We start from the raw sequence: 25,366 nt of genomic DNA, 5'->3' as shown, positions 1-25,366 counted from the left end.
CACATACCCTCCCCAATGTCCATAATCCCACCCCCTTCTCCCAAACCCCCTCCCCCCAGCAACCCTCAGTTTGTTTTGTGAGATTAAGAGTCACTTATGGTTTGTCTCCCTCCCAACCCCATCTTGTTTCATTTATTCTTCTCCTACCCACTTAAGCCCCCATGTTGCTTCACCACTTCCTCATATCAGGGAGATCATATGATAATTGTCTTTCTCTGCTTGACTTATTTCGCTAAGCATGATACACTCTAGTTCCATCCATGTTGTCGCAAATGGCAAGATTTCATTTCTTTTGATGGCTGCATAGTATTCCATTGTGTATATATACCACATCTTCTTGATCATTCATCTGTTGATGGACATCTAGGTTCTTTCCATAGTTTGGCTATTGTGGACATTGCTGCTATAAACATTCGGGTGCACGTGCCCCTTTGGATCACTACGTTTGTATCTTTAGGGTAAATACCCAATAGTGCAATTGCTGGGTCATAGGGCAGTTCTATTTTCAACATTTTGAGGAACCTCCATGCTGTTTTCCAGAGTGGCTGTACCAGCTTGCATTCCCACCAACAGTGTAGGAGAGTTCACGGTAGGGAAAGTTTTGAGGGTACAACAGAAGACAAGAATTGATGTGGCTGTACAGTATAAATTGAAACTGAGTAAATTTTCTTTAAGATTTGCATGTGTATGTCAGAATTCTTTCAAAAATTACTTTAGAATACTGCCTTCCTTCTACATATGTGAAACAGAAGAGATATTGGTCTATAGAGGTACCAGGATTTATTTGGTTTGCACTGTACATGCAGGCTTATACAGAAAAGGAGGTTTAGTGCAACATGGGAAATAATCTCTGGATATGGAACTAGAATATAGAATTCTTGCTTTTGACATTTAGTAGTGGCATGATTTGGATAAGCCTCTATTATTTCTTGGAGCTTTTCCATACCTCAATTTCCTCATAAGTGAGTAAGGATATAGTAACTTTCATATATAAATGTAAATATAAGTATGTATATATATATATATATATATATATATCTCACTATATTATACTCATATAATATAGTACTTCATTGGGTCAATGTGAATAATAAGACCTGAACATGCTTTGCAAATTACAAAGAGTTATCCAGAGTTTCATGGTAGCAGTAATAATAATGATGTTCATGTTAACAAGAATATCTTTTAATTTTTTGAACAGTACAAAATTACACCCTTACTGGCTTTCGAGAAATGATAGTTGATGGTGTTAATAAGGAGGAGACAGGAAAAACACAACTTCCCTCAAGTCCGGATGGTGATGATTCCAATTTAGAGAAATCTAACTGCTCATCAGGAATGACCCTAAACTTGAGGAGAATACAGTTTAAAATCACTGCTGTTTCCTTTTTAATATTCTTCCTATATGCCTGAATTCTTATTGTTCTATCTGGAAATGCCACAGTAGAGTCCCTGTGTTCTCTGGTGCTGGCATGCTGCAAAATCCTGTGATAGAGGGGTAGCTAATAAATTATTTGACAGGAAATATAGAAAAAAAATCTTTGTAATTCACAGTTCTGACATAATGAAAAGCTTATAATTCACTAGTGTGACCTCACAGCTGTGAATTACAAGTTTCACTTGACTCGTTCACAATTTGTCTTTGAATTTATACTATGAAAAGTGAGAACCATATTGTCAAACTGTCACTCCATATTGATGTATTACTCCTGAAGATTAAGAAACATTTTGTCAAAGAGCAGGAAAATAAAAATACCCTAAAAGAGGATGGAGTTTGATACAAATTTGAAGGGGTGTATGAGGCAAAGACAAAAATGTCTAGAAAAAAGGCAACATGCAGTGTTTGTGTCTGTCCAGGGACTTATTTTTTAATCCCTCTATTTAATAACAGTAAACGTCTGTATAAATCTAGTATATGCCAGGCAGTCTTATAGCAACTTTAGATACAAACATTTATTTATTTATTTATCTATCTATCTATTTATTTATTTATTTTTAAGATTTTATTTATTTATTTGACAGAGATCACAAGTAAGCAGAGAGGCAGGCAGAGAGAGGAGGAAGCAGACTCCCTGCTGAGCAGAGAGCCTGATGTGGGTCTCGATCCCAGGACCCTGAGATCATGACCCGAGCCGAAGGCAGAGGCTTTAACCCACTGAGCCACCCAGGTGCCCCAGATGTAAACATTTTTAAAACTCAAGAAACCACTGAGAACTAGGGATTATTTTTATTTCTATTTTCTTTTATGCAGAAACTGAAGCACAGAGAGGTTAACCAGCTTGCCTAAGTTCACACTACCAGTAAGTGGCAAAGCCAGGATTCAAACCCAAGTCTCATGGCTCCAGAGGCCAGACACCAAAGCCTCTGTACCACATGGTCTTTGTGAAAATGTTGTTACCGAAGATTGAGTTGGCTGAGCCTATACTAATCTTTTAACCTTAACATCAATTTATTTATTTTTTAAAGATTTTATGTACTTATTGAGAGAGAGAGAATGAGAGAGAGAGCATGAGAGAGGGGAGGATCAGAGGGAGAATTAGACTCCCTGGTGAGCAGGGGGCTGGATGCAGGACTCCATCCTAGGAGGATCATGATCTGAGCTGAAGGCAGTCAATTAACCAACTGAGCCACCCAGGCGTCCTAACATCAATTTAAAAATATCTTTGGGGCGCCTGGGTGGCTCAGTGGGTTAAGCCTCTGCCTTGGGCTCAGGTCATGATCTCAGGGTCCTGGGATCGAGTCCTGCATCGGGCTCTCTGCTTGGCAGGGAGCCTGCTTCCTCCTCTCTCTCTGCCTGCCTCTCTGCCTACTTGTGATCTCTCTCTGTCAAATAAATAAATAAAATCTTAAAAAAAAAAATCTTTGATCAGATCTTTTTTTAAAGTAATATTTAGAAAGAGAGACCTAGTATTACATTTCACTTATTTCAGTTTAGAGCAGATGAAGGTTCTCTGTTATGGACATGTCTAAAATCATTTTTAACTCTTCAAGAATCTTTGAGTAAAATATACAAAGTAGGTTGTCATTCTGATGGTACTTTTCTTTGTAACTTTTTATTTTAATATGTTTTCAAGCACAGAAAAATTTAAAGGATAGTACTAAGAATGTTGTATATCTTTATCCAGATTAATGAATTGTTTAAGTTTTGCCTTATTTTTCTCTTTCTCTAGGATCATTTGAAATGGAGAGGTAAAGTGTCTCTTCATCCTTAAATCTTTCAGTGTGTATTTTCTGAAAGGAAGAATGTTGTCTTTTATTTTATTTTAAGATTTTACTTATTTATTTGACACACACACAGAGAGATCACAAGTAGGCAGAGAGGCAGGCAGAGAGAGAAGGGGAAGCAGGCTTCCTCCTGGGAGCCTGATATGGAGATCCACCCCAGGACCCTGAGATCATGACCTGAGCCAAAGGCAGAGGCTTAACCCACAGAGCCACTGGTGCTTGGGGCACCACCCAGGTGCCCCAAAAACGTTGTCTTCTTAATCATAGTTACAATCACCAACATTAGTAGAGTTCACATTGATACAATGCTGACATCGAATCCACAGTCCGTATTCAAATTGTCCAATGTTTCCCAAATTGTTCTTTATAATGACTTTTTTTTTTTTTTCCCTGTACTGGAGAGTTCTTTTACCCACCTCCCCTCTTTTTTTAAAATTTAATTTTATTTTTTCAGTATTCCAAGATTCATTGTTTATGCACCACACCCAGTGCTCCATGCCATGTGTGTCCTCCACAATACCCACCACCAGGATCTCCCAATCCCCTACCCTCCTCCCCTCCAAAACCCTCAGTTTGTTTCTTAGAGTTCACAGTCTCTCATGGTTTGTCTCCCCCTCCGATTTCCTTCAACTCACTTCTCCTCTCCTTCTCCCAGTGTCCTCCATGTTATTCCTTATGCTCCACAAGTAAGTGAAACCATATGATAATTGACTCTCTCTGCTTGACTTATTTATTCAGCATAATCTCCTCCAGTCCTGCCCATGTTGATACAAAAGTTGTGTATTCATCCTTACTGATGGAGCCATAATACTCCATAGTATATATGGACCACATCTTCCTTATCCATTTGTCCGTTGTAGGGCATCTTGGTTCTTTCCACAGTTTGGCGACTGTGGCCATTGCTGCTATGAACATTGGGGTACAGATGACCCTTCTTTTCACTATATCTATATCTTTGGGGTAAATACCCAGTACTGCAATTGCAGGGTAGCTCTATTTTTAATTTCTTAAGGAATCTTCACACTGTTTTCCAAAGTGGCTGCACCAACTTGCATTCCCACCAACAGTGTAAGAGGGTTCCCCTTTCTCCACATCCTCTACAACACACGTTTACTGTCTTGTTAATTTTGGCCATTCTAACTGGTGTAAAGTGGTATGTCATTATGGTTTTGATTTGAATCTCCCTGATGGCTAATCATAATGAACATTTTTTCATGTGTCTGTTAGACATTTATATGTCTTCTTTGGAGAAGTGTCTGTTCATGTCTTCTGCCCACCTCCCTTCTATACGTGAATGTTCTTAGGAGTTTTGTTTGTAATAATCAAAACTGGAAACAACCAAAATAGTAAAACTGTGGTAAATAGTTAGACTTTGATACATTTATACCATGAAATACTGTTCAGTCACAATAAGGAATGACTTATTGATACAGGTAACAATAGATGGTTTGGTCTCAAGGGTATTATGCTGAGTGAAAAAAAGACAATAATATGCTATATAATGTGATTCATATAATGCTCTCAAAATGGCAAAATTAAAAATAGGGAAAATAGGACTTAGGGAAGATTTTTTTGGGGGGTGTGTGTGTGTGACAATAAAGGTGTAGCTATAGGAGATCTCTGTGGTGATGGAGTTGTCCTAAATCTTGATTGTGATGGTGGTTGCATAAATTTACATATGAAAAAATGGCATAGAATTACACACACATTTTACAAATGTCAGTTTTCAAGTTTTGATTTTGTATAAGATGTGACTATTGTGGAAAATTGGTAAAGGTTACATGAGATAATTCTGTATTATTTTTGAAACTTCCTGAAAATCCATTTCAAAATGGGGAATTAAAAAAGTTAAAAACATTTTGTGATCAATTTAGCTCATGAATTATGTAGGTGAGGTCTTTAATTCTTCAGAGTACAAAACTTATATATAACTGGCAGAATAATTATGTGTTTTTGTGTTTAGTTACAGTTATTTTCCACCATGTTGTATCTTAAAGTCATTAATAGCAAGTGTTATAAATAGCTGGGTATAAAAGTGATTTCAGAACAAATAAATGGACAGACTACCAATGTCATGATGACTCCTCAGATGTTGTAAAATCAAGTTCATTTCAGTTCAAAGAATTCCCAGAGTGTGTTTCAGGTGCTGCGTTCATAAACTATTCATTTTGTCTCAAGAAGGTCATCTGTCTTTTCCCCTGACTTATTCTGGTGTTCTTTTTCCCTGCTTGCATTATTACTGCTGCATTTGGCCAGCTACCTACAAAGAAGACTCCCAAGATCTGAGGTGATGTTCTTTTTAATCTATTTTTTTTTAGCCTAGACATAGGCTGATTGGCTCCATTACTTCAGCTGCTGAGTTTGTTTTGGACTTCAGCACATTCCAGTACCAACTGCCTGGGAGATATTCTTTACCTCTACTTGTAATAACCACCTTTATATAGTTTAAAAAGTAACCTGTATTGGGCTCTGAATAGTTCATAGAAATTTCAGTAAGAGCCCATGTAGTTCATAATGGTTCCTTATAGCAACTCTCTCCCATAATTTAGATTTGAGTCCAGAGATCAATGAGGAATATAAGTAACAGATACCATACTGTACCTCAGATTGACCCTCCTCAAATCCAACTCTCTCCTCTTTCTAATCTTCTCTCAAAATTGTTGCCAAATATCAATTCACAGGGCAATGTAAATGCTTTATCTTCTTAAAACTATGTTTGATAGTGGTTCCTAAACAAAATTACACACAGAAGGAAATTTTTAGCATGGTCAAATTTCTACCTTTCTACCTCCATCTGTGTTACTCTATGCATTCTATTCTTCTATGAACTTGGATATCTTGTTCTTCCTCCTTTGTTTTGCTCAAACTTCTGTTCATCTGGATTTCTCTCTCCTGACCATCTATAAAATGCTGCCAATTCCTGGTTGTCCACTGTCTTTTCCAATGATGCTTTCCTGAGGTCTTTAGCTAGGTAGTCTAGCTGAGGTCTTTGGTTAGATAGTCTCCCTTCTGGAACTTCTGTTGCTCTTTTTGGCACATATATGTTGGCTATATAACAGTACTATGGGCAAAAGAATTCAGTCTAAAAATCACACATTGCATTTAGTGATTAGGTTTCTTGATGCTCTTTCAATTTAGACTAGTTCCTCAGTCTTTCCTTGACTTCCAAGACCATGTAACTTTTGAGGATTACAGTCCAGCTATTTTGTTAAGTGTTCTTTAATTTGGGATTGTCTATTTCCTAATGATTAGATTCAGAATATGTATCTTTGTGATAAATATCACAGAAATGATGCTGTGCTGTTCTTATTGCATTCTATCAGGGAACACATAATTTTGATTTGTTCCATTGTGGATGTTCATTTTGATCACCGATTAAGGTGGTGTCTGTCAGGCATGTCTCACCCCACCCAATTAAATTTCTTACTTTTACATTTATTTGTTGTTTATTTATTTATATAGGTGTGGGATCATGGATTCCCATTACTACTGAATGACTTAAAAATTTATTTCTATTGTTGTTGGTTTTGATACTTAAAACTGTCTCAGATTAGGCCAACAAGAACCCTAGCTGGCATTGTTTCCTTTTGACATGTCTCTTTTGGTTTTTGGGCAGTTCCTTTCTGGCACAGAAAAATGTTTCAGCTCATTCTGTGTATCCCTATCCCAGCCCTGGAATCAGCCATTTCTGCAAGAAGTCTTGATTTTTTAGACTGCAACATTGTGTTTACAAATCAGGATTGGGCACTAGGTGTATTCATTGTTGTTGGGGTGTCACTTCTAGGCCTTCTCAGTGGAATTGGCTAGATAATACATGTATATATATACACATTCACACACACATTTACATCAATATGTATTTCTATATCTATCTAAATAAATTTAAAACCATAAATTCATACTTCAAATTGCAGTCTAATGTCACATGTCTCACTCTTGTTTTCTCCCTTTCCATATTTTGAAATTCTCTTCTTTGACAGTGAGAAACCTGATTCCCATTATCCTTCACATATTTACTTACTGATAAGTCTGTTGCTATAGCCAAATTCTTATCACTGCTTCTACAGTACCCCCCTCCCTTCTGATCCCACAAGGACACCCTGCTCCACCTGACTCCCTGTTGTGGGTGGTCCCTTACCCCCTGCAGGAGCACTATGCTTATTTGGTTCAGTTTCAGATATCCGCATGGGCCCACCTCTCCCTAGTACACACACCTCATCCCCCTTGGGCTCCAAATTCCCATGCTTCACCACTGCCACTTTTGCCCCCCCAACTCCATGAACTCTCCTCCTTATCCCTTCACTTTGCTTAGGTTCTGCCAGTCTGCACTAAGGCTCCCTTCTGTGAGTTTGCTCTGCCCCCCCTGCTTGGGCTCAGACAATTGATTCTGGACAAATACCTATTTTAGTATATGTGCTGCCGAAGCAAGCCCTGGACAAATTCCTATATTGGACACCTTCTTGATCCCACTTGAGCTCTGATAGTCGTATGGTCACCACCACTGTTTCTTATCCCTCAATAAATGTACCTTATCTATATATGCCTCCCCACCCTCATGTTAGGGCTCTGATATATTGTACTAGGCTATCCTTTCTTGTAGACTTTAACTTTTGCTTAGTCCTAAATCTGCTGCTGGGCTGCTCACCCCCAATCTGGACTCTCTTCTCATCCTACTCAGACACTGACACCCACTCTGGGACCCTCCTATCTAAACATCCACCTCGCCCAGCTTGGGCTCAGTTACCTGGGCTTAGTTGCCCTCCCCACAATACTTACTCCTTCTCTCATGGGCTCTGGCACCCCATGCCAGGCTGGTGCAACCTTCTCCTCCATGAATGGAGGCTTCTTCAAGCCCTTCAGAGTCTACCCAATTGCATGTGCAGCCCTTCCTCACAGATACCCTGCTGCCTTCACTTGTGTCCCATTGCCCCTCTGTGAGATACTCTGTATCCTGGTGGTACTCAGCACTACATGCTGTACCACTGAACTTAATGTAGGTGCCCTTCTTACCTTGTTCGGCCTGGACACCATAGCACCCTTGCTGACCCTTTCCCTGCTATCCCTTTCTCACTCCAGCTCCCAGACCCACAGGATACCTGGCACACTGGGCACCAACTTGGACACTCTGTTCTGTACCCCACCTGCTCTTATCTACTTGGGGTGATGCTCTTCACTAGGCCACTGCTATCTCCATGGATACCCACCTCACCTTTCTCAGGCTCCAACATCCTGTACTGGGCTACCCTTCCTCATCACAAGTGCCATTCTTACTGGGCTTGGGCCATAATATATTACTCTGTGCCACTATGGTCTGAGCCCCTCTGCTGATACCTATCTTGCTCAGCTCTAGCTAACAGCCTTTGAACTAAAGAAAAAGGAGATGAGAGAGGAAGGAGGAGAGGGGAGGGGAGGGAGAGAAGGAGAAGAAGGAAAGAGAAAGGAAGAGAAGGGAAAGGAAAGACTGGAAGAGGATTTTGGCAGAGCTTACTCAGACCAAGGAATAAACCCAGGGACATCATTCATATTTTCCTTTTTTTTTTTTTTTAGAGGTATTCATTCTTTGAACAATTTGAACATTTCGCCAACATTTCAGTATTCTGTGCCTTCCTCAGGGTACTGGAGAGGTTTATTCTCTGCAAACAGCTGTTCAGTATGATACCACCAGGGTCCTCCAGTATATTTATAGCTTTGGAATTCACAGCTACCTATAATTTATACATGCATAGTTCTTCAAAAAACGCAAAAATTAAATCCTTCTAACTTATAGGGAGTATGGAATCCAATCAGTTTTAGCAAGCTTCCCTGTATATTAATTATCATTTATTTGAGTGCTATTTTAAAAAACCATAAATCTGTAAAAACTTACATTTTGTAACCTTGATCAAACACTATTTTTAAACTCCTATCACAATTTGGGAATTTTGCAAGCCCTGGAACAAAGAATAAAATGTCATAATGAAACTAGTTTTTATGATGAAATGGTGGTTACAACATAATTATTATAATTAATGCTAAAACCTAGCTATAATTCAACATGTTTGACCATAGTGCTTCTACAGTGACTCATATTGTGACAGATTTACTCCCAGGTAATGTGATGAGCTGTGTCTGGATGTTCTTATTCGTGTATGGGATGTAATGCTTTATTATAACAATATCAGGGCTATGGTGGTGAAGCTTTCATACCACTGTGTTTCCTCTAAGGACAGAGTCTAAAAAAAAAACCACAGTGGTTTGTGTATCAACTTTTCAGTGTTTCTCATAACCAAGAGTCCCTGAAAAGGGAGGATCAGCTGCAAATAAGACCTGTTCTTTTACGTAATAAGCTGTCAAAAGCTAGAAAGTGATGACTGACATTCTGCTTATCGCAATAGGCTGAAGAACGATTTTGCATGTTCACCAGGCAAGAAATACATCTGTGGTTCCTGTTATCGACAAAAGACGATGCAGTCAGGATTCCATAGCTTCATTGCTTCAGTCGGTGACATTAAGGTTCAACCTCTGCATGAGATGCATAAATATCCTTTGGATTTTCTTCAGTAAGCACACACTAGAGGTTAATAATGTGGGGATGTTTGATTCCCTGCTGTTTTAAATAATTTCATGGAAAATCTAATGCAGTAGGACACTAGTTTAGAAAGGTTATTACCCTCATCAAACGATAGCACTTCTTTCCTATTATTTTCTACCAATTTCTTGCCCTTATAGCTCCTCTCTCTTCATTTACCACAAATGATTCTTCAAAACGACACTCTGTGGTTGGGTGGAGATGGGATTGGAGAAAGCTTAATCCCTAATCAGGGCCCTGTCAGTGCTGGTAGTAGTGTGCATCTTTCTTCCTTCTTCTGCTTGCTGGAGCTTAGATACAAGACAGAGATGCACACTCATTGGAGGGGAATCATTGGAAACCATTTCCTATCCCCTTGTTGGGACTATTTTATATAAGACCCTGAGATCTAGAGCCCAGAGGGAGCCTTCAGGCAGTTACACTTGTAATAGCCTATCCCAGCTCTTCTCAAAATGGTACTCTGATTTGCTAAATTCTTGAGTCATTATCACCTCTGCTGTGGCAGGTACTTACAACAGAACTCTAAGAATGCTCTTGGGCTCACCGTAGTTTTAGGATTAAGGAACAATATGGTGTTCCCTAAACTGCACCATTCCAGACTAATAAGGGTGAAAGAGACTGCCTATTCAATAGCCATCTCACCTTTTCCTACCAGGACACAAAGTTTAGTTAGGCAGGCATGTGTATTTCCCAGCCTTCTTTGCAAATTGGTACCATGTGAATAAATTCTGGCCAATGAGTAGAAATTGTTTGGGCAGGACCTCTGCGAAATATCCTTAAAATGGCAGGACAAACCTGGCAGTTTCTTTTTTAGCTTATGTCTATTCTTTAGGATGACCAACTATTTTGGTTTGCCTAGGGTTGTCAGGAGTCCAGAAGCATGGACCTCTCAGTCTTAAAGCCCAGACAAAACTGGGCAAACTGGGTAAGTTGATCACCCTACCTTCCTTCTTCCGCACAATATTATGTTTGCTGGCTGGACTTCTAGAAACTCTAGAAATCTCATGGCCATGAGGTGACATAGTCTAATGGTGGCTGGGCAAGAGGATAAGAGGAGATTGATTCCATTGCAACTGCCCTAGACTTCTTAGTACATGAGAAAAACAAATAACTCCCAATTTAATGAAACAGTATTTGTTTGGAGTATAGTGGTTCTCTTTTGTAGCAACCACAGATTTCATTAATGTTAATTTAGTTAGGAGCACCTGAGTGGCTCAGTGGGTTAAAGCCTCTGCCTTCGGCTCAGGTCATGATACCAGCGTTCTGGGATCGAGCCCTGCGTCAGGCTCTCTGCTCAGCAAGGAGCCTGCTTCCTCCTCCTCTCTCTCTCTCTCTGCCTGCCTCTCTGCCTACTTGTGATCTCTGTCTGTCAAATAAATAAAAATCTTAAAAAAAAAGTTAACTTAGTTAAGGAGCTCTGTTACACTCACGTGGAGTGCAGACTTTCCCTTCTGACTGAAGCACTTCCAGTTCGTTGGAGAGAGATGGTTTGAATATCGTGAAAATGGTTCAAACCCAGGTCTCTCAGACACCAAACTCTCTTTTCCTGCAACTTCACACTGAACTTCATTGTTCTCGGCCCTCACCCCTTTAAAACTTACTCTCAAAATCCTGAGAGGTTTGACTGGAACTCAGAATAGCTCAGCATTTGGAGAGAAGGGCCCTTACTTACAGGTGATGTGGACCTCTACTTTCCTTATTTAGCCTGATGAGGAAACAGAGACCCAGACAAAACAAGGACTATGGCAACCTGAGCTCCTAGTTAGCTCTCTTTGATACAGGTGTTACCTTTCCTTACCTGCAGCTGCATCATCTCCATTGCAGATCACAAGGTGCTGATCCTAGCATTCTGCTGCCCACTCTTTCATTGTGAACTTTAATGTCTAGCTTCCCTTTCTGGATTTCCCTATTTATGTTGCCAGAGCATTTTATGACAGGGACTTCACAGCTAAAATAACACTGCTATTAAGAACTTCAGAGTTTTGTTTCACTTTGATTTTTCTGTTGATAGGTGTGGGACACTGACTTTAGGAAAAATTGCAAAGGAGTGGAAATTGGTTCTACCACCTTTTCATAAAAATGATTTGCCTTTTTCTTAGCTGAGTAGCAGAACTATCTTTTCCCATCAAAGAAAGCATAATACTGAGCTTATATTAAGTATTCAAAAAATATTCGTTTTTTTTTTTTTAATTAATGACAGAAAGAAAGGAATTTAAACATACTGAATACCTATTATGTGCCAACAGCCAGGAATCATTCCAGTTAGACGGTATCTATGCAATACCAGGTGTTAACATTTCAAATACCACCTCTGGAGCAAAGAGCATGTGTATATGTGCACATGTACACACACACGCACATAGAGATTTGTGCGCAAAGCATGCACCTGATTTAAACTTCATAGAAACTACTAAAAGGAAGGGAATGAGGCTCAAAACAATGACATACCCAAGGTCACAGAATCAGTATATAGCCGATCAGAGATTTGAAGCCAGATCTTCTAACCTCAAGATTGTGCTCATTTCTTTTGAGTGAAGTTCTTGTTGTTGGTCCCCAATCAGTCTTTCTCTTTGTGAGGGCTGTCAAGCAGGCCTCTAAAATTGATTCATTTTAGAGGCACAGGAAGAAGGGAATTAGCATTAATTGAATGCTTTCTACATTCTTTTTACATCCTTTTTTAGTTAGTATTTACTCAAACCCTGTGACAGGGATGGTCTTGTCCCCATTTTTGTATGCCCATTTATACATGAGGTACTGAGTCTCAGAGGGATGAAGAACCTTATCTAAGGTCAGACTGTTAAAAATATAGGCTACAGAATCAATCTAGCTCCAGAGTCTATGCTCTGAATGACTACACAGTATTTCTTTGCTTATTTATAATACTCTGCACTCATTTTTCTTACTTAACTATGTATTCCATGGAGGTTTTTCCAGGTTAATAAACAACAGAACATTCCGCAGTGTATAGCTATGTCAGTGTCTTCAGCTAATCTCCTATCACCCTGACACATATAATGCTGCGGTTAATTGGTTTTCTTAGACATATACTTTTATGTACTAGTGTATCGATTTCTATTTGTTAGATTCCCAAAGATGGAGAGGTGGAGATGAGCCAATGGGTTTAGATATATTTAATTATAATAGCTGGTGCTAGATTATTTATCATTATTGCATTTAAAATTGTGATAAAGTAAATATAACATAAAATTTGCTAGATTTTTTTTTAAAGATTTTATTTATTTGTCAGAGAGAGAGGGAGAGCGAGCGAGCACAGACAGACAGAATGGCAGGCAGAGGCAGAGGGAGAAGCAGGCTCCCTGCCGAGCAAGGAGCCCGATGTGGGACTCCATCCCAGGACGCTGGGATCATGACCTGAGCCGAAGGCAGCTGCTTAACCAACTGAGCCACCCAGGCGTCCCTGCTAGATTATTTTTATGAAAAGTTTGTAGTAAGTTCAACTCCTGTCATCAATGAGTGAGAAGAGGATTGGTTCATTTCTTTACTAGCACAGCATGTTCCTGTTTTTGTTAACTTTGATAAAGCTGGTAGTTGAATATGGATAATTCATTGTTGCTTTAATTTAGATTTCCCAAACTTCTACTGAGATTGAGCATCATGTCATCTATTTATTCTTTGCCAAGAAATCTGAATTTTCAATCAAAATGTTTGGAACTTTGAGATAAAAAATAAATTTCCATTTAGGTCTTTGGGTATTAAAGGCAGGTAAAGTAGATACGAATGTGCAAGTATGTGTTTAAAGTGGAAGCTTTCTTGGCTTCCTTTCTGTACCCCTGAAATACTTTATTCTGCTTATAAATTAGCCTGTAACAGTGGGTGCTTTAATGACAAAATTATCTTCTATGTGGATTTGGAAGCTGTAGAAAGTGGAAAACAAAAGTGATTCTGAGATGCGAATAAGTCATTGTGCATGTTTTGTAGACTGAACCAAGTTGGATGTTGGATTCTTTTTTTTTTTTTTCCCCAATGATTTTATTTATTTATTTGACTGAGAGAGAGAGAGAGATCACAAGTAGGCAGAGGCAGGCAGAGAGGGGGGGAAGCAGGTTCCCCACTGAGCAGAGAGCCACGATCCCAGGGCTCGATCCCAGGACCCTGAGATCATGACCTGAGCCAAAGGCAGCAGCCCAACCCACTGAGCCACCCAGGCGCCCTTGTTTTCGAAAATTCTAATCCATGCATTTCCAGACTACATTTCAGCATATTGCTGTAAAGAGCCTTTCAAAAATCAATTATTTGGAAGATGACTTTATGTTTTGTAGATGTGAAAAGAGAAAGGATGATGGTCTCAGGGCCCGCTTGCAGCAGGGATAATGTGGAATCTGCATGAGGACGGCTAGGAAAGAAGTCCTCTGTAAAGTTAAATGAACGGATTTTATCTGAAGTTCTGGTTGACAGGCTAAAAGAGAGCTGGGCCAAACTACACAGTCATTCCCAGGAGATGTTTATGAGTGGGAAGAGACAGAGCTTTGCTTCCTACCACCTTCTCTGAGTGCACCTTCTATCCGATCATGGGTAGGTGTTTTGAGTAAGGTGGACCTTTGCCATGAGGAACTCCTTACACAAAAATGAAATTCCAGCAGGCCTCCAGTGAAGACTTTTGTTTGTGTGGAGAGACAGTGCCCTACCTGTGAACCACATTTTAAAAAGCATTTTGAGGTTTGAGCTAATAATGTGAATGACATTCAGTGAGATTGCCAAATGCTGGCAATTTACTCTCATTTTCACATTAATGTGGGCCCACCTGTGATGAATTGGAAACTAAATAAGCACATCAGTTTTAATTAGATATTTCAGAGGCTGGATCTGGTTAAACAGCAGTATTCATTCTTATCTATTAAACAGTGAAAGAGTTTAGCACATTCTTCAGAAAAAGTTTACACCCCCCCACCCCACCATTTGTCCTTCTTTGTTTTGCAAGTACTCTTTGCAGATGGAAGCTTTTGAGTTCAAAAGTGCCTGGGTTGGTGCAAAGAGGGAGAGAAATGATTATATTTAAATCTTAAAAGATAAGCAGATCATCTAGTTCATTTGTAGTATGTTTTATATTAAGAAACATGAATTAGGGAACCTTTAAAAAGAAAGTAGAAGATTGTGGTTTCCTGGATGATGCCCTCTAGGGGGCTAAGAGTTCTGTGTTCCCAAACACTGATCCTGCAAATCGGGATCTAAAAATACCACTAGGGTATGGCTAATAGATACTGAATGACCTTCTATCAGAGAAAGGAGCCATTTTTCAAAATTCAAGACAAGATATTACAGTCCTAACGAAGGCAAAATGTTCTCTGATGCGTAAGGGTCTAAGACCTAATGAAAGAAACTAGTATAGATGTGGAGGTAACTTTGATTAATATTTGTGAAGGATGAGAATTAATAGTAGACAATGAGGCTTAAAAATCAGTAGCCCTGAAAAAATTATTTATAGGTGCAATTTTTGCATTGGTTTTAACATCATTCTCCAGTGTCATTTCCCTAAGTGTTTCTACCTGGTTAGACTGAACTCCAGGAGGGTGAGGCTGTGCCTGTCTTGCAATGGCTATATCCCCAGTGCTCAGGATAGAGATTGTTCTATGGTAGGTGCTTAATAAACATTTGTATCCCTCTCTGTATGGCTAATGCCTTGTTCTAACATAATTCTCCTCCTGCAGATTTCAGATATTGCCTGTATCCTGGCTATCTTTTCACCAAAAAGAATTGTGGCAGTATTTACATGTCATTTTTCCTTTGTTTTTCTTGAGAGAGGAGCATCGAACAGTTGGCTTCAGATATACGTTAATGAGTTTTAAAAAAAATTAAATTCTGGATGCATGTGAAAAAAATTCAAAAGTAGTCCATTTATGTTCAGAAAATCACAGGTGTTTCAAATGGTTTTATTAGTATTATACTATCCAAAAAAAAAAAAAAAAGAATGCAAAAGAAGAAATAACCAATACTAGGAAATTAGTAAATTGCTGTTAGGTAAATTATGGTGTTTCATACAGTAACGTTCTATACTGACATTAAAACAATGCTTTAGAATAATATTTAAGGACAAAATAAATCTCCTATTATAATAAATAAAGAAAAAAGGAGATAAAAAAGCATTAGCACATAATCACATAATCATAGTGTTCCTTCTTACAGAAAAAAAGATGAAAGAATTTACATCAAACTTTATAGTTTTCCAAATTTTAGACTATAAACATGTATTACTTTTATATTCAGAAAATATGTGATGAAAGTGTAGGATTTCTTTAAATAGAAATATCTTTTACTGGATTTAAAATGTGATATCATTTCCCATGAAACTGACTAGGGCTATGGGAAGGGAAGGTAGTGGTTTGAAGAAAGTAGAGACACGTGTGTAAGGGAGGAGATCCTGTGTTGGTGGATAGTGAAAGAGTTTGAGATCTCCATGGAACATGGCCACAACAGCTTATCTGAGAGAAAATGTGCTTTCAGATTGTTGCTGTACCGTTACCATGAAGAATTCACAAATAGAGTTTGAAAGAGGAAGTAGCATTTAACAGCTTTTCATACCTGCTCCTATGTCTTCATTTTTTACATGTCTGTATAGATATCTTTTCCCATTGAGCATATAGGTTGGAAATTATTTTCAAATTTACTGTTTTAGTTCTTCCCTATTTGCTTCTTGAGTGATCTTTTAAACAGAAAATCTACTTACATGTCTACTTAAATCCTTTAATGGATTCTCATTGACTTTGAGGTGCCATCCAGACTCCTTACTCTGATGCACATACATGATATTGGGGAACTATCTCCTGCCTTCCTCCCCTACCCATTTCTCAACACTTGCCCAAGTACGTCCCTGACTTCATCACACGAGACAGCTCACAACTTTTGTATGTAACATCCCTATTATTAAGGCTGTATTTCCTGGAAGCCTCCTCTGAACCTCTTCTCTGTGTGGTTTCTTCCTTCTCTCTGCCATCATACATACCTTCACTATTCACCACCTGGCATTGTAGCTGCTTGACTTTCCTGCCTGTCACTTCACTGTCAACTTTTGCAGGGAAGGGACTAGGACTTGACCAACTTTCATTTTAATACTCACCATAGAATTTTTGGTCCACAGTAGGTGTTTAATAAATTTTGTTCAGTGACCATGTGAGTGAATGCCACAGATATTTTGATGGGATGTATATGCAATTACATTGAATTCACCCCTAATCTTTTCTGAAGTTGTTTCTTAGATGATGTCTTTCCAGCAGGCAGAGCCAAGTGACCTCTTGGATGTGCATCTGTCTAGTGAAGGAAGGTGGGGTTGGCAGAATCATGGCCCCCAAGGATTTGCATGCCCTAATTTCTAGAACCTTTGAATGTGTTATCTTACATGTCAAAAGGAATTTTGAGATGGAATTAAGGTTATGAACCTTAAAATAAAGAGATTATTCTGGGATATCTGGATCTGGGTCGATCCAGCGTAAGCACAAGTATCCTTAACAAAGGATGTGAGAGGCAGAAGGAAGACAGATACAATGAGAAGAACAGGCAGGGGAGATTTGAAGTATGAGATAGGTTGACCCACTATTGCTGGCTTTGAGAATGGGGGAAGTGGACCATTATCCAAGGAGTGTAGGCAGCTTCTAGAACCTGGGAACAGACCTCAGTCCTGCAAATGCAAGAAACTGAATTCTGCCACCAACACAAAAGAGTTGGAAATGGATTCTCTCATGTAGATCCTCTAGAAAGGGGCACAGTGCCGTTGACACCTTGATTTTAACCCAGTGAGATCTATGTTGGAGTTCTGAATTACAGAATAGGAAGATAGAAAATTTGTGTCATTCTAAGCCATTAGGTTTGTAGTAGTTTGTTACAGTAGCAATAGAAAATTGAAACAGTTTAGAAATATTTCAGAATGTGTGATTATCTTCTTGGTTACTCATTGTCTTCACCTTTTTATTTATTTTTTAAATGAAACAACCCAAGTAAAAGGAAATAAGAATAGAAGGAAGAGAACCCTTCATAACTGAGAAAAGAAAGGGTGGATATAGTTGCCCTTTGTTCATATGCATATATTAAATCAGTTTTACCATTAAGTTAATTTAAAAATCTTCAGCTATTCTTCTAAGCTCCTTCCTTCTGTCCCTCTGCCTTTTCTTACCAGCTGCATACATTTTCTCTATCTTCACGTGTTTCCTTCTCTCCCCCATCCAGTCTTGCTCACAGGCTCATTTTCAATTACTATTGGGCCATTTACCCAGATAACCTCTAAGTGTAGTCAGTATAACGTACTTTAACAGAACAGCAGATGCAATCTGTACTTTCCTCACTGCAGTTACTACGTAGCCCTGCCTGTCATCTTTTCACAATAACTAATAGGGATACTCTGGTGTTTCTAAATACAAATTGTCTGTTTTTATTCTTTTCTTGATCCATTTTTGGATTTTCATTGCTTAATTTTACCAGGTATATAAGTGAAACACGATCTCTAAGGGAGCCTCTGAGAAACTGGATGAATTTTGAGGTGACATTGCTCTGTTTCTCTTTTGACCTGTATCGCTTTGGAAAATGGAATTCTCTTTCTTAGCTGTTGCTCCAAATATTCCAAGATTGTTCTCTGTGTTAAAACACGCTATAGGATGTAGTAGAAAGAGCATTGGCCTGGATGGGATTTGGAAAATCTAGGTTCCAGTTCCAGCTCTGACAAAAGCCATGCAACCTTGGAGAAACATCCGTTCTTTTTATTTCATTGTATATTCATTGAACTCCAACTACATGCCAATAATGTACTGGTCCCAAAGGTTAGCAAGATGAATTAGATATAGCTTCTTTTTCTTTGAGGAGCTAATAATGTAGTGAGGTGGAGAGACAGATAAATAAATCCTTGCAATATTGTGTGATACATACCATATGGCAGCAGATATGCGTTACCATGAAGCTTTAGAAGAGATAGGTATTCACGTTGCTTAGGGGCAGGGACAAAAAAAATGACCAGCATCCTTGAAAGATGAATAGAATTTTGCCAGTCAGGGGCAGGAAAGAAAATTCTCGGTAAGGAGAACACATGCAATGTCACAGACATGTGGCCCTGAACAGCCAATTGCAACCCACTGGGAAAAGGAAATTGTCGATCTATAGCTGTCTGTATGCTGCCCGTATATTGGTCTGTATGATAATGGACCATTTGAAGGAGCAGAGAAAGGCCTGGGGGTATGAGACAAGAAGAGATGCCTGGAAGGATGAGATCAGGGAAAATGAATTTTGAAGGCCTGACTTTTCTTAGTTATTAAATGTTATTTGTATAGGCCCTTCCAGGGGTAACATTATCTAGTTCAAATTATACTTATTCCTAGTGCAAATTATACTTTATAATTTCAGGATGCTAAAAAAAAATCCCAAGTACAATCTTGTGACATAGGTTGCTATGGAACTGAGATTTGTATATGAGATATATGGAAACTGGGACACAAAGACATTGTATGTTTAAGGTCTTATACTCTTGGATTCAGGCCTAGACAGTCATTTGATATATGCTTTCAGAACAAGAAAACATTAAAATGAAACAAAACAAACAACCAAAACTCCAGCCAATTAATGTAGCCTCATTTAAGGAGGAAAATTTCCAAAACAGTGCTTATTAGCTTCAATATACATGTGAATTATCACAGGGGTCATATTAGAATGTACCTTCTAATTCAGTTGGTATGGGGTCCAAGATTTTAATAAACTCCCAGGTGATGCTGATACTACTGGACTTTGAAATTGTACCTTGAGTAGCAAGGTTGTAGAGCTGTACTGAACAATATGGTAGCCACTAGCCATTTGTGGCTATATAAGTTTAAATAAATTAAAATGAAGTGAGGTTAAAAATCCTGTGCCTCATTTGCACTGATCACTTTTCAACTACTCAATAGACACATGTGGCTAGCAGATTTCCCTTTGTGGAAAATTCTATTGGACAGTGCCGCTTTAGAAATATTATGAATCACCACTTAATAATGAAAGCTTTCCCAGAGAACTCCTTATTAATCATGACTATATTTAGAAATATTTGGAGTGATATCACCAAGATGGTGAAATAGAAGACGGCAGTTCTCATCCCCCCACAAAGATCGACAATTAGACAGCTATCCACAGAAAAAAACCAGCTCTGGCTGAGCTCAGGGGTCTATATAGGAAATTTCAGCAAGATAGTGGAATAAAACCTGGGAATAACTGCATAAAAAGAGGAGGAAGAACAGCTTCAATTTGCTTGGATCATCTCATCGACCAGCTTAGCACTGGGAGGAAACCTACAAGCTAGAAAGAGTTCCTTTTGCCAGGAAAATGAGAGTATGGTGAGCAACCAGGATCCCCAGCTTTTTGGGGCATCATATGAAAGAACTACTTAGGTTTCACCCACCCAGAAACTGGCAAAGCTGAGACATATAGAGATGACGAGGAGCAAGGAGGAAGGTCAAGGGCTATCAGTATTAGCCATGTAATGGGAGTGGTCAATGGTTCTCAGTGACCTGCTCTACAGAGGACCCCAGCAGCTTTTGCCACTGAAGAAACTGATAGCTAGTAAGGTAACCACACACCCCAGCAGATTTCTCTGGTTTTTGCCCCACATGTATTCTTAACTAATACCAGCTGCCTGATTCCCTCCCCACTGCCTCTTTTCTCTTGCCACAACTGGACAGTTGAACAGTTGAACACAACTGGAATCTGAGATGTACACTGACAACCAACCCAGGCTTCTGTGGCTATGCTAATGCAACATGCTGGCCTAGATGCTGACTTCCATTGCTATGTGCATGCTTTGTGGCTAGGCTGTGTACACGCACACTACCAGCCTGACTTGCCGTGGTCACAATTGTCATGTATGTGACTTTGGAGAGATCCTACAGCCACAGAAGTACATGCCAACTGCCAAGGCCCCCACAGATGCTCGTGGGCCCAAATTTGGCCCTATCTCCAGTTACTGGTCTATACCACTGAACACACCTTCTGCTAGCCCTCCTAGCTGTGCACCTGCATGCTCCTGGCTCACCCCTGTCACTAGCCATCAATGCCATGTGCATGCTAGTGGGGAGATCCTGTAGGAGTAGGAGTGCATGTCAATAGCCGGGGACCCCCATAGCTGCTTTTGAGCCCAGATCCAACTCTATCTCCTGCACCAGTGGTTTCATCTGAGTTAGCTTCTTAAGCTATGTACCTGCACCCTGCTGATCCAATTCCTGTCACTGGTCTCCAGTAGTGGGCACATGCCCAGGGTGTGATCTTGTAGCCACACAAATGCACACTTATAGCCAGGGCCACTACAACTGCAGTGTGCCTGAAGTTGGCCTTGGCTCTTGCTGCTGACCTTGGCCTCCACCACTATGTGTGTGTCTGCAGCTAGCACATGCCACAACACAGCATCTGCAGCTGGTCCCTATTGCTAAGGGTATGCACATCACTGGCTCTAGCCACCACTGCTATCTACTGTGGTTCCAATTCGGTGGACATAGAGGTGCCACTGAAAACTCAGAAGTCATTGCAGCCACTGCAAACCCCCACATGACTTACCAAAGAGCACACGGTTGTCACTGTTGTGGGCCACAGTGTCTTGAGCCAATGAAGAATCATATGACCGCAAACCTAGAGATGCCACACATCCCTGCACTTGGTGCTCTGTTACCCAGGGTAAAAGCATGCTCCAACATGCTCCTACCTACAGGTGAACATATTTCCTTACCAAAGTTGGTCCATAATGCCTAGAAGAGGTGACTAGTTCTCTAAATGTGCAGATAACTACACAAATCTACAGGACTCATGAGGAATCAGGAAAACATGATGCTACCAAAGGAACACAATAAACTTCAGGTAACTGACTTCAAAGAAATGGAGATACATGAATTTCCTGACAAAGAATTAGAAATAATTATTCTAAAGGTGCTCAGAGAGATACTTTCATAGCACAGATTAACCAGTTTAATGAAGTCAGGAAAATAGAAGAACAAAAGGGGAAGTTTAATAGAGAGGAAAAAAAAGGCCTAAATAGAAATTTTGGAGTTCTCGAATACAATGACTGAACTGAAGATTTCAGTAGAGCGGCACCTGGGTGGCTCAGTCAGTTAAGCATCTGACTCTTGATTTTGGTTCAGGTCATGATCTCAGGATCATGAGATGGAGCACCATGTCTGGCTCTGTGCTGGGCATTGAGCCTACTTAAGTTTCTTTCTCTCTTCTCCCTCTGCCCCTCCCACTCCTGCTTGTGCATGCTTACTCTTTCTAAAAAATAAATTAATTAATTAAAGATAAAATAAGAGAGATTCATCATCAGACTAGACCAAGTAGCAGAAGAAGCAGTGAACTTGAAGACAAATCATTTAAAATTATTTTTAGGGACGCCTGGGTGGCTCAGTTGGTTAAGCAGCTGCCTTCGGCTCAGGTCATGATCCCAGTGTCCTGGGATCGAGTCCCACATCAGGCTCCTTGCTCAGCAGGGAGCCTGCTTCTCCCTCTGCCTCTGCCTGCCTCTCTGTCTGCCTGTGCTTGCTCTCTCCCCCTCTCTCTCTCTCTGATAAATAAATAAAATCTTTAAAAAAAATAAAATTATTTTTAAATAATTTTATTTAAAGGAACAAAAAGGAAAAGAATAAAAAGAAATGAAGAAAATCTATGGGAGTTGTGAGATACCATTAAGAGAAACAATCTATATATTCTTGGAGTCCCATAAAGAGAAGAGAGGGAGAGGGGACAGAGAGCTTGCTTAAAGAAATAATGGATGAGAACTTCCCAAACCGAGAAAGAGATTAAGACATCCACATTCATAAAGCTAATAGGTCACTCCATAATTTCAATCCAAAATATTCTTTTTCAAGACACATAATAATAAAACTGTCTAGGATCAAAGACAGAGAATTTTAAAAGCAGCAAGAGAACCCCCACAAGGCTACCAACAGATTTCTCAGAAGAAAATTTGCAGACCAAGAAAAAATGGGATAATATATTCAAAGTGCTGAAAGAAAAAAAAATATTGCCATCTAGACTATTTTACCCAGCAGAGTTGTCCTTCAGAAATAAAGGCAAGATAAAGAGTTTCCCAAAAACAAAAGCTGAGGGAATTCATGACCACTAAATCTACCTTAAAAGAAATGCTGAAAGGACTCCTTCAGGCTGAAGTGGAAGGACACTAATTAATAACATAAGAATATATGAAAATGTACAATATACTAAAAGTACTTATTAAAAGTAAGGATATAGTCAGATTGAGCAAACTATATAATCTATAAGGTGCAATTAAATGCTAAAACACCAGAACTCTAATTATCTAAAAGGCTATTCCATTGTACTTCAGTGATACTAGCCTTCCATTACTCCCTTCTTTCTATTCAGGAGAGGTTCTTTTTTCCTTAGTGAAAAGACAAGATATTACTCAAATATTACTCAAGACAGAAAAGCTAGTATTTCCAAAGCATATGTGTTTATTATTTAGTTGGGTATACCTTATTTTCTTTAGGACATATTGAAGAGTATTTTATATTTAGCCCCATCAAGTTTCAGATACTAAGAAAATATTTATGTTAGTTCAGTTACCTGGTGCAGTGGGTCTCAGCTTTGACTCTACATCACAGGTATCTGGGGGAAACTTCCAAAAATTATGTTCTCAGTTCCATACCACTGACCAGGTTAATTACAGCCTCTGGGGTGGGACCAAGGGTTTGGTGTTTTTAAAATTTCACCTTCTTTTTTTTATTTTTAGAGATTAGCACTGACATTTTATCATGTATGAACTAAACTAATTTACATTTGAATAATATTTCAATCCTCCATTATGAACAGTTGTAGAACTTTGGACAGCTTTTGAACTTTAGTATGCATGTAATTACCTGGGAATCCTGTTAAGGGGGCCTGAGCATGTGAATTTCACACAAAGTTACAGGTGATGCTGATGCTGACAATTAGTAGATCATATTTTTAGTATCAGGGCTTAACAACACTTTAAATTTGATCATCCTCTCCAAATTAAATGTCATTGTTACCTACCACTTTAGATTCGTTATTAACATTCTTTTATATAAATATTTAGATTTTCGTATGTTTGTAATTAAATTTGTTTTCATTCTTCTTCAATCTTAAAATAGTCTGGAATCATTTTCCTCTCTCACAAATAGTTAAATTCATGTGGGGCACCTGACTGGCTCAGTTGGTGGAGCATGTAACTCCTGAGCTCAGGGTCATGAATCCAAACTCTGCATTGGGTGTAGAGATTACTTAAAAATAAACTCTTCAAAAATACTTAAATTTTTGTGGTATAAATTTCTTGGTTGTAAACTCCCAGTTTCTCTTTATCTCAAGTGTATTTATCTTGATTAAAGAATTTAACTCAGTAAACAACTCAAGGTTGATATCTGTTGTTATAGACTGAATATTTGTGTCCCCCGTCCCCAAGTCATATATTGTAGTCATAACCCCAATGTGAGATAGTTTTAGGAGGAGGGGCACTTTGAAAAATATTTCGATTTAGAGGAGGCCATAAAGATGGAACCCACATGTTGGCATTAGTGCTCTTATAAGAAGAAATGCCAGAGCTTTTCTCTCTGCCATGTGAAGACACAACAAGAAGGCAACGATCTATAAGCCAGGAAGTAGATTCTTACCAGAACCCAACCATCCTGGCAACCCAATATCAGATTTTCCAGCCTCCAGAAGAGGAGTTAAGATGGCAGAGTAGTAGGGGGACCCTAGGTTTACCTTGTCCCTCTAACACAGCTAGATCAACATCAAGTCATTTTGAACAACTAGGAGATTGATCTGAGGATTAAGAAAACAATCTGTACAATTGGAAGGAGAGTGCATGGCAGATGTGAGGTTCAGAGATATGAATTGGGGGAGAGAAAAGCCACAGTGCTTCAGAGCAGAGGGAGATCTTTTTGTGGAGACAAGTCAGGGAGAGAGGGAATGGGAGGGAGAGCAGTACCTCGGGTTCATGCAAGGTACTCATGGTGTGGGGATCCCATGGGTTGCGCTAGGAAAGAATGAATGTTCCCCTTCCTGGAGTACATTTGGAAGAGGGTATATCGCCTCTCCAAGGACAAAGGACCTGTTGGGCACCACTGAGTGGCAGTTCAACAGCTGGGGACAGAGGTGCTCACAGAGGGCAGATAACCTGATTGTACCTTTTTGCTGTGCTTCACTGAAGATTCCAGGCACCTCTGTGGCCATGTGATTGGTTTTTCTGGGACAGAATGGTTTTTCTGGGCACAGTGCTATGAAGTGCTCCTCTGGGGGAGAGAGCAAGTCTGTGCCTTCCTAGGTCTTTTAAGATTTGGAGTCTTGAATCCCATTGCCAGCCAAAGGTAGAAGAGGAGAATTATAGTGCCAGGTGTGCTGATGGCCTGGGTACAGACAGGGTGAGGGTGGGGATCTGAAGAGGGCCTGGGACACAGGAAGGGAGATTGTTCGCTTTTCTATGAGGGCCTCCTGAACAGTAGTGGCTGAGAGTTCCTCTCCCCTGGGACGAGAGTGCAGGGTGATACCATCTTTAACCAGCCCCCAACTCCCCCAGCACAGTCACACTTTAAAGAGAAAGACAGTACCTCCAGTAGAGGCTGGAGCCCTTTACACCAAACCCTGAACACCCTG

The 25,366-nt window shown here is 39.6% G+C and overlaps 1 long non-coding RNA gene across 4 annotated transcripts in view; it reads right to left on the bottom strand.

Moving 5' to 3' along the window:
• Window positions 1-25,366, bottom strand: part of LOC116575092 — a 75,094-nt gene that overhangs the window by 19,597 nt on the left and 30,131 nt on the right. The window contains exons 2-4 of one of the 4 annotated variants that reach the window (XR_004279606.1): window positions 12,242-12,387; window positions 9,092-9,155; window positions 5,827-5,954 (exon numbers count right to left, since the gene is read on the bottom strand). The exons of 2 other annotated variants lie outside the window; for them this stretch is intronic. This is a non-coding gene — a long non-coding RNA (uncharacterized LOC116575092). The remainder of the gene's footprint in view (window positions 1-5,826; window positions 5,955-9,091; window positions 9,156-12,241; window positions 12,388-25,366) is intronic. One more of the 4 variants, XR_004279607.1, reaches the window with a different exon arrangement.

This window comes from Mustela erminea, chromosome 16 (genome assembly GCF_009829155.1).
Source record: "Mustela erminea isolate mMusErm1 chromosome 16, mMusErm1.Pri, whole genome shotgun sequence".
Lineage (NCBI taxonomy): Eukaryota > Metazoa > Chordata > Mammalia > Carnivora > Mustelidae > Mustela > Mustela erminea.
The sequence above is the reverse complement of the archived record's forward strand: the minus strand, read 5'-3'. Positions and strand labels throughout refer to the sequence as shown.